Source organism: Magnolia sinica, chromosome 16, assembly GCF_029962835.1.
Source record: "Magnolia sinica isolate HGM2019 chromosome 16, MsV1, whole genome shotgun sequence".
Taxonomy (NCBI): domain Eukaryota; kingdom Viridiplantae; phylum Streptophyta; class Magnoliopsida; order Magnoliales; family Magnoliaceae; genus Magnolia; species Magnolia sinica.
This window is the reverse complement of record NC_080588.1, coordinates 40,189,030-40,197,929: the sequence shown is the minus strand read 5'-3', so window position 1 is coordinate 40,197,929 and position 8,900 is coordinate 40,189,030. Positions and strand designations below refer to the sequence as shown.

Sequence of the window (8,900 nt, the reverse complement as noted above, 5' to 3'; positions counted from 1 at the left end):
ACATTAAAAACCCCCAAACCTGAGCAACTCGACTGGTCGAGTACATACTCGACCGGTCATGCCACGACCGGTCGAGTGTGTACTCGACCGGTCATGCCACGACCGGTCGAGTGTGTACTCGACTGGTCATGCAAGCTCAAAATTTTTCATTTTTCAGCAATTTTTTATTTTAAAATTTTAAAAAAATAAACACATGCAATATAGTACAAGTAAACACAATTAACTTAGATCACATTACACACACCATTATCTAATTTCAATTTAACAAACTTGTTTCTGTCAAGTGGTTCTGTGAAAATGTTTGCAAGTTGATTTTCTGTTTGAACATAATCCAATGAAATAATCTTATCTTCCACTAATTCATGAATATAATGGTATCTAATGTCAATATGCTTAGTTCATGCATGCTGGATTGGATTTTTAGAAATGTCGATTGTGCTAAAATTGTCGCAATACAGAACCATAGAATCTTGTGCAAATCTATAATCATTTAACATCCTCTTCATCCACATAAGCTGAGTGCATGCATTACTGGCTGCAATAAACTCAGCCTTAGCTGTGGAAGTGATGCGGAACTCTGTTTCTTACTATGCCATGAAACAAGACAGTTCCTGATATAAAAACATCCACCATTGGTAGACTTGCGGTCATCAATATTACTAGCCCAATCGGCATCCGTATAACCGGCTAATTGAACATTAGTATCATGGGGATACCAAAGACCAAGATTAGTCATACTTGTGACACATCTCAAAATATGCTTAACAGTAATCAGGTGGGATTCTTTAAGATCAGATTGATATCTAGCACTAGTTCCTACGCTGAATGCAATATCAGGTTAGCTCGCAATTAAATATAATAAACTACCTATCATACTGCGATATAACTTAGGATCTGAACATTTACCTATTGAATCCTTAGAGAGCTTAAGTGTCATACCCATAGGAGTATCAAAATTTTTACCACTCTCGAATCCAAACTTTTTCACCAAGTTTAGAGCATACTTGGTTTGAGAAATAAAGATCTCGTCTTCAAGCTGTTTCACTTGCAGACCGAAAAATTAATTCAGTTCTCCAACTATGCTTATTTCAAACTTGGACGTCATCAAATCTACAAACTCAATAGGCATGTTAGAACAAGTAGATCCATAGATAATGTCATCAACATATATCTTTACTATAAGTATGTGATCATTGTATTTCTTTACAAATAGTGTCTTATCAACACTTCCCATTACAAAGTTATGACTTAGCAGAAACTTAGTCAATTTCTCGTACCATGCCTTGGGAGCTTGTTTTAATCCATAGAGTGCCTTTTTTAGGCAATAAACATAATCAGTATGTTTAGGGTCTTCAAAACCAGTAGGCTATTATACATACCCTTCCTCATGGAGATCACTGTTCAAGAAAGCACTCTTAACATCCATTTGATAGATTTTAAAATTTTCGTAACAAGCAATGGATATGAATAATCTGATTGATTTAAGACGAGCTACTGGGTAAAGGTTTCATCATAATCGATGCCTTCTATTTGAGTGTACCCTTGTATAACCAGTCTAGCCTTGTTTCTTATAATGTTACATAATTCATCAAACATATTTTTAAAGATCTATTTTGTTACAATAATATGTTTATCATTAGGTCTAGCAACTAAGTACCATACATTACTCCTTACAAATTGATTAAGTTCATCTTACATAGCCACTATCCAGTTTTCATCAACAAGTGATTCTTTTACATTGGCCAGCTCAATCTAGGATGTAAAGCACACATAATTACAAATGTTTTATAATTGTCTATGAGTGCGCACACCAGTGAGAGGGTTCCCAAGAATTAGATCAGTTGGATGGTCTTTAACTGACTGCAGTTCAATGTCATTTTGAGTAGATGAAGAGTCTAGTTTATCAAATAAAGAGACTTCATCATCTTCTGAACTTGAGACAGTGTATTCAGGTGATCATCTATAACCACATTTATGGACTCCTGAATTACACCGGTCCTCTTGTTGAGAACATGATACGCTCTACTATTTAGTGCATATCCTAGGAAAATACCCTCATCACTTTTAGTGTCGAATTTACCCAAATTTTTTCAGTCACGTAGAATATAACATTTACTGCCAAAAACTCAAAAGTATTTGACTGTTGGCTTCTTATCGAACCACAGTTCATATGCAGTCTTATTATTTAACTTTCTAGTATAAACATGATTAATAATATAGCAAGCCGTTATCACTGCTTCGGCCCAAAGATTTTTAGAAAGTTTCACGTTGTTTAACATTACATTAGCCATTTCTTGAAGCAAACGATTTTTTCTTTCAACAACCTTATTCTGTTGAGGTGTCAACAACCCCATTCTGTTGAGGTGTCTTAAGAGAAGAAAATTCATGCGATATACCATGATCACTACAGAACTTCTCAAAACTATTATTTTCAAATTCAGAACCATGATCACTACGAATTTTAGAGACATGTGATTCCTTCTCAGTTTGGATACACATGAGTACCCTTTTCACTTCATTGAGAGTTTCAGATTTCTCTCTCATGAAAACTACTCATCTATACCTGGTAAAATCATCTACTATTAGCAGAATATATTTCTGACTGTCTCGACTCCGTTGAGGGTCAAATATTGCATACTAGACCCCAGTTATTGCTTGGATTTACGAACATGATACCGTTTAATGGCCCGCTTTAATCATGTTTGTGATGCAGAGTGTATTTACGAGCATGGACTGAAAAGGAAGCTTAAAGCATGGATTTAACGCTCTAATGACACTAAAGGCAAGGGACGGACTCCAGGGGACCAAGATCGACGGAATTACACGCCAGGGATCTGCGAAAATCGAGAAACTGAAGCTCAAGCGGCCTAAAAGTCAGCCAGAATGCAAGTTCACTGGGTTTTCATCATCTGTTCGGCTCAAAACTTTATACATGGCTCGAGGACCAAAAACTAACTGTACACGTCAAATTTCAGCCATTGGATCCCTCTAGAAGTGGCCCAACGGACAGATCAGCCCATAAATAAGTGATTTGGGACCCGCTTGGTATCTGGAAATGCTTCAATTTTGTTCTCAACACCTTAAATGGAGTGACACATCAAATGAATGGAGCAGATGTCTCTCAAACATCACAGTGGACCCTACATGTACAGTGCATGTACATAGTATACACGCATCGGCCGTGTACCAGACGGTCAGCCCGGTCAAAGACGGGCTGACCCGTCTTCTTCCTACACAGGGACAGCAGACGGATGATGTCCGTCCGTTTTTGGCCAGTGGGTCCCACCTATCTCATATTTTGATGATCAGAGTCATCCATGGTGTCTCTGGGGTAGGGAATACCCTCACCTAGGTGGAATTTTGGACCCATACACGTGTATGCACGTGGATCGTCAAAAGAAGTAAGATGAACGACGAATTGAGTTAGTACAGTGGGCCACACAAGAACCTACCAAAACTACTCATTCCTGACTAGATTTTTTCCAGGATTTCAGTGGACGGTGTGGATTTCCTAACTGATTTTAATCACGGGCCCCGCTAGCAGCACAGCGGAAGAAATCTATTTTTTTTTTCTTCTTCTCTGTTTACGCAAGAACAGAGCCTGCGGACGATCTCTGTGGGCCACCATCATGGTACAGATGACTGATGTGGACCGTCCATGAGAATCATGAGGGCCATATCACTCATGCCTAGGTGGAAAATTTTCAGAAGGTCCCAGAGATCCATTTTTGATCGTCCAAAAGTAAGATGGACGGTGAATAGATCTGGTACAATGGGCCATGCAAAATTTGAAGAAAACCCACCCTTCCTGACCAGTTTTTCGTCAGGAATCCAATGAACAAAGTGGATTTCTCTGAAGACATCATTATGGGGCCCACCGAACACATCAGCGCAACCTGCATAAGATTTACGTGCGTCCAAAAAATCTGAATTTTTCGTGGAGTTACGTGACCCAGAACGTGATCGGATCAGCGATCCGAACCGTCCACTGGAAGCCCCAGCCAGGTTTAACCCTATCCATGATGGAGGATGCAATAATCGGGACGATCAACGTCCTGATTTTCAGTCCAAACGCAGCCTTTTTGTACGTTGCTTGCTGCGAGAACAGAGTTGGCGCCGGAACCCTTTGCTGCGTAAAGAGGAGTGCGGAACTGACTCCTCCAAGGCACTGGACAGCTATAAGAAAGAGAGAAAGAACAGGAAGAAAGGAGGAAAAAAAGAAGAAAACGGAAGATCCACGGCTGGTTGTGAACGTGCGAGCAAGAGACAGGGAGTAGAGTTTTCTTTGTTGTTTTTCTATTTTTATGAGGTATAGTGCAATCATGTCCATAGGTTGCTAAACCTCTTAGCTATGGCTAAGAGGTGAAGCTTGTAGTCTGATGGGAGAGACTGTGCTTGTGCCTCTTGTTTAGACCGACTGATGTTGATTTTAGTTCAATTAAAAGGAATACTTTCAGTTTTTTTAATGGTTTGTTGTGACTAAAATTACAATAGATCCGTGATGGTTTTGAGTATTTCTTCCTCCTTTTGATGTTTATAACGTCAGGAAGCCCTGTTGTTCACCATCGTCTCATGGGCATGGTCGGATGACGCTACCCTTCCTAACCTTCATGCATTGTTGATTGGTTGGTAATTAGTTTAATTCTGTTGTTTACTTTGTCTCCTGGGAATGGTTTGGTGATGGAATCCATTCTAATTCATATACCTTTCATCGTGTGAAAACTAGATCAAGTAAGTTCAGTTTAATCTCCATGATTCTTGATGCAGGCATAAGATCTCCCTGATCTCTACAAGTGGATCCTCTGAATCCCTAGTTTCCTTCTTCTGAATTCCTTAAGTTTTAGAGTAATATTTCACTATTATTCCTCAAAAATCATTCGATTTAGATTTTATCTTAATCTAGTTCTCGTTCTACTTAATTTCAGATAACGTACGGGTATCAGTCCCTTGGGATTCAACCTCGGTCTCACCAAGTTTATTACTACATCACAACCCTATACTTGGGGAGTGACAAGTTTTTGGCGCCGTTGCCGAGGATTGACAGTTACGATTCTTTGAAATTAATTAGTTTTAGAATTAGTTTGAGATTAGGATTTTACTAACTTTAGTTTTGGATTTTTATTACTATTTGATTTTTAGAACTAACTTGTTTCTTGTTTTGTAGGATCCTGACATAAACTTCTAAATTGGTAATCCTTTTCTAATTCCTCTACTTTTTCTATTTTTTTAGAATTAGGGTTTGAATTTTAGAAATTTTCTAATTCTAGTATTTTCCTATTTTTAGGAATTAGTTTATTTTTAAAAACTTTCCTCTTTTGTTTTTAGAAACTAGGTTAGTTATTTCCCTTTTTTAGAAATTTTTTCTAATTTTAGAAACTAATTCATCCTTCTTTTATTTTATTTTTAGAAACTTTCTAATTCTGGAACTTTCCTTTTTAGAAACTAACTTTCCTATTGTGTAGGCTTTTAAGATAGAAATTTCTAATTCGGTAAGATTTCTCTCTACTTTCTATTTTTCAGTTCTCTTTTAGTAATTTACTTTCTAGTTTAGGACTTTCCTAATTTATTTTAGAAATTTCCACTTTCCTTTAGGAATTTCTTCTTTTAAAAACTAGTTTACTTCTATCTTTCTTTTTAAGGATTTTTTAATTCTAGACCTTCTCTTTAGAAACTGACTTGTTTATTTTCTTTTGCAGGTTTTTAACTTAGGGACTCCAATTTGGTAACTTCTTTCCAACCCTCCCTTTCTTTCTAGAGTTTCTTTTCCTTTCTTAGGATTAGGTTTCGAATTTGATTGAGGGCTACAAGTGTTTCATGCCCAAGTGGGCCCGAGACAACACTCGACGTCTCTTGACTGAAGAAGGATTGGTTGAGGGGTTAACTATCCATCGAAGGACTAAACACCACTTGAAATCCCCTGAGTTAATTGAAGTGATGGCTAAAAACCAACCTCTTCTACCCTAACCTAGGGTGGAGGACATTCAGGATGAGAATGAGGTAAATCAAGCACCCCCGCCACGTACTTTACGAGATTATTTACAACCAGTGGGGGTGAGTATGCCCTCATGCATGATTTTTTCTGAAAATACAGGACATATGGACATCAAGCCAGGGGTTATCCAACTACTTCCTAAGTTCCATGGGCTTGAATCTGAAGAACCATATCTACATTTGAAAGAGTTTGATGAGATCATAGCCACTTTATATTTTCAAAATGTGCCTGAGGACACGGTCAGGCTGAAACTCTTTCCTTTTTCCTTAAAGGAGAAGGCTAAGACATGGTTACATTCACTGCGTCCTAGATCCATTGGAACATGGAATGACATGCAAAGGGAATTCATAAAGAAAATTTTCCCACATCATAAAACGATTACCCTCAGAAAAGCAATCATAAACTTCACCCAAAAGGAGGATGAAACATTTTACAATGATGGCAAAAGTTCAAGGATTTGGTCAGTTCATGCCCACAACACGGTTTTGAAACGTGGCTCATTACAAATTTTTTCTATGATGGACTGACATCTTCCATGCGCCAAATGGTCGAGACAATGTGTAATGGAGAATTTATTAATAAAAATGTTAACGAGGTATGGGATTACCTCGATAGTCTTGCTGAAAAAACACAATCCTAGGACTATTACCCAAAATCGAACACCATGTCTAGGCCGACTCAATCTAAGGAGAAAGGTGGATTGTATCTCTTGAAAGAAGAGGATGATCTCAAGTATAAAGTGACTACGCTCATAAGAAAAGTTGAGGCCATGGAAGGGAAGAAGGATAAGGTTAATGAAAGTGTTTGCGGCATCTGTGATTGCAACATTCATACAACTGAAAATTACCCTACGATCCCGCCTTTCGAGAAGTGTTGAATGAACAATCCAATGCCGTAAATAATTATCAAAGACCTTTCAATGGACCGACCTCTAATACGTACAATCCTGGTTGAAAAAATCATTCAAACTTTAGTTAGAGAAATTGACAAGCTGCTACCCCTCAAAGTTTCTTCAATCAAAATCCAAATCAAGGGAAACCTCAAGAAGAACCGGTTCAAAATTCCATGCAAGAGCTGACCCAGGAAATGCGAGAATTTATGCAAAAGATGGATTCACGTATGACGGTTATAGAAAAGGGGGTGCTTCCTGCACAACCGCTCCCCAATCCTAAATCGCAATACGAGATAAGTGATCCCAGCTCTTCAAATCAAATGGAGCACGTTAAATCCATCACCACTCTTAGGAGTGGGAAGATCATTGATAAAACCCTTCCGGTTAGGCCCGAAAAGCCTCAAGAACCAGAAGAGGAAAACAATGATGGATCTATTGAGGCCCCATAAAAATTAGAACCGGAACTTCTAGAAAAGCCAGTTGCTCCATTTCCCCAATGGTTGGTCGCACCAAAACCTTTCTCTAACTCTCAAGATATCCTAGAGGTGTTGAAACAAGTGAAAGTCAACATTCCTCGACTTGATGTCGTAAAACAGATACCTTCATATGCCAAATTCTTGAAAGACTTATGCACGACCAAACGACGACAGAGTATTCAAAAGAAGATCTTCTTGACCGAGAAAGTAAGTGTCATCCTAAAGCAAGATGTGCCACAAAAATTCAAAGATCCTGGTAGCCCAACCATATCATGTATGATCGGGCACCACTGAATTGATCATGCACTTCTTGACTTAGGAGCGAGCGTCAATCTGATTTCATACTCGGTATACAAACAGTTAGGTTTGGGTGAATTAAAACCCACCCTAACCACACTACAACTTGCTGATCTCTCTGTTCGTGTACCAAGAGAGATAATTGAAGATGTGTTGGTCTAAGTTGATAGATTTTACTACCCTGTAGATTTTATCATCTTGGACACCGAACTTATCAATAACATGAGCACCCAGATTCCCGTCATTCTTGGTCGCCCATTCCTTGCCACTTCAAACGCAATTATCAATTGCAGGAATGGTGTCATGACTATGTTTTTTGGGAATATGAAATTAGAGTCAAATATCTTTTTCAATAACGGCAGAAACTTAGAGGATGATGACGATTTCTACGACATTAACATGATTGATTCTTTAGTGGAAGATACGACACCTCTGACCTTATCCTCTGACCCTCTAGAGATGTGTCTGGCCCACTCCCATGATTTTGATGATGAAATGATTAGGGAGATGTGTGCCTTGCTTGATATTGCACCGGTACTTGAAGTTAACCGTTGGAGGCCACAATTTGAAGAGTTGCCCCAAACCGATGTAGTGCCTCTACCATCTAACCTCAAGTTACCAAAGCTTAACCTAAAATCTTTGCCCTCTGATTTGAAATATGTTTATTTAGGTCAAGATGAGATATACCTGATGGTGATCTCTGCCCACCTGGAGAAAGAATAGGAGAGTATGCTCATATCTACTCTCATTGAGCATAAGGGAGCCCTTGGATGGACGATAGCGGACCTCAAGGGAATCGACCCCTCGATTTGTACTCACCGCATATATCTTGAGGATAATGCGAAGACCGCTCGGCAATCACAACGTAGACTAAATCTAAACATGAGGGAAGTGGTTAAGGCCAATGTTCTTAAACTATTAGATGTGGGTATCATATACCCCATATCCGATAGTCAATGGGTGAGTCCAACTCAGGTGGTTCGTAAGAAGTCCGGGATCACCATTATAGCCAATGCCAATAATGAACTCGTGCCAACTAGAGTTACTACTAGTTGGAGAATGTGCATTGACTACAGGAAGCTGAATACCGTTACGAGGAAGGACCAATTTCCTTTGCCCTTGATCAAATCTTGGAAAGGTTAGCTAGTCATTCCTATTACTGTTTCCTTGATGGGTATTTGGGCTACAATCAGATTGAAATCGCCCCTGAGGACTAGGAAAAGACTACATTTACATGTCCCTA

At 38.9% G+C, this 8,900-nt stretch overlaps 1 non-coding gene across 1 annotated transcript; it reads right to left on the bottom strand.

Annotated features, from left to right (window-relative positions):
- Window positions 1–6,372: 6,372 nt before the first annotated feature.
- LOC131230023 (small nucleolar RNA R71) lies at window positions 6,373–6,478 on the bottom strand. Its single transcript, XR_009163751.1, has one exon. It is a non-coding gene; the product is annotated as a small nucleolar RNA R71 (small nucleolar RNA).
- Window positions 6,479–8,900: the final 2,422 nt, after the last annotated feature.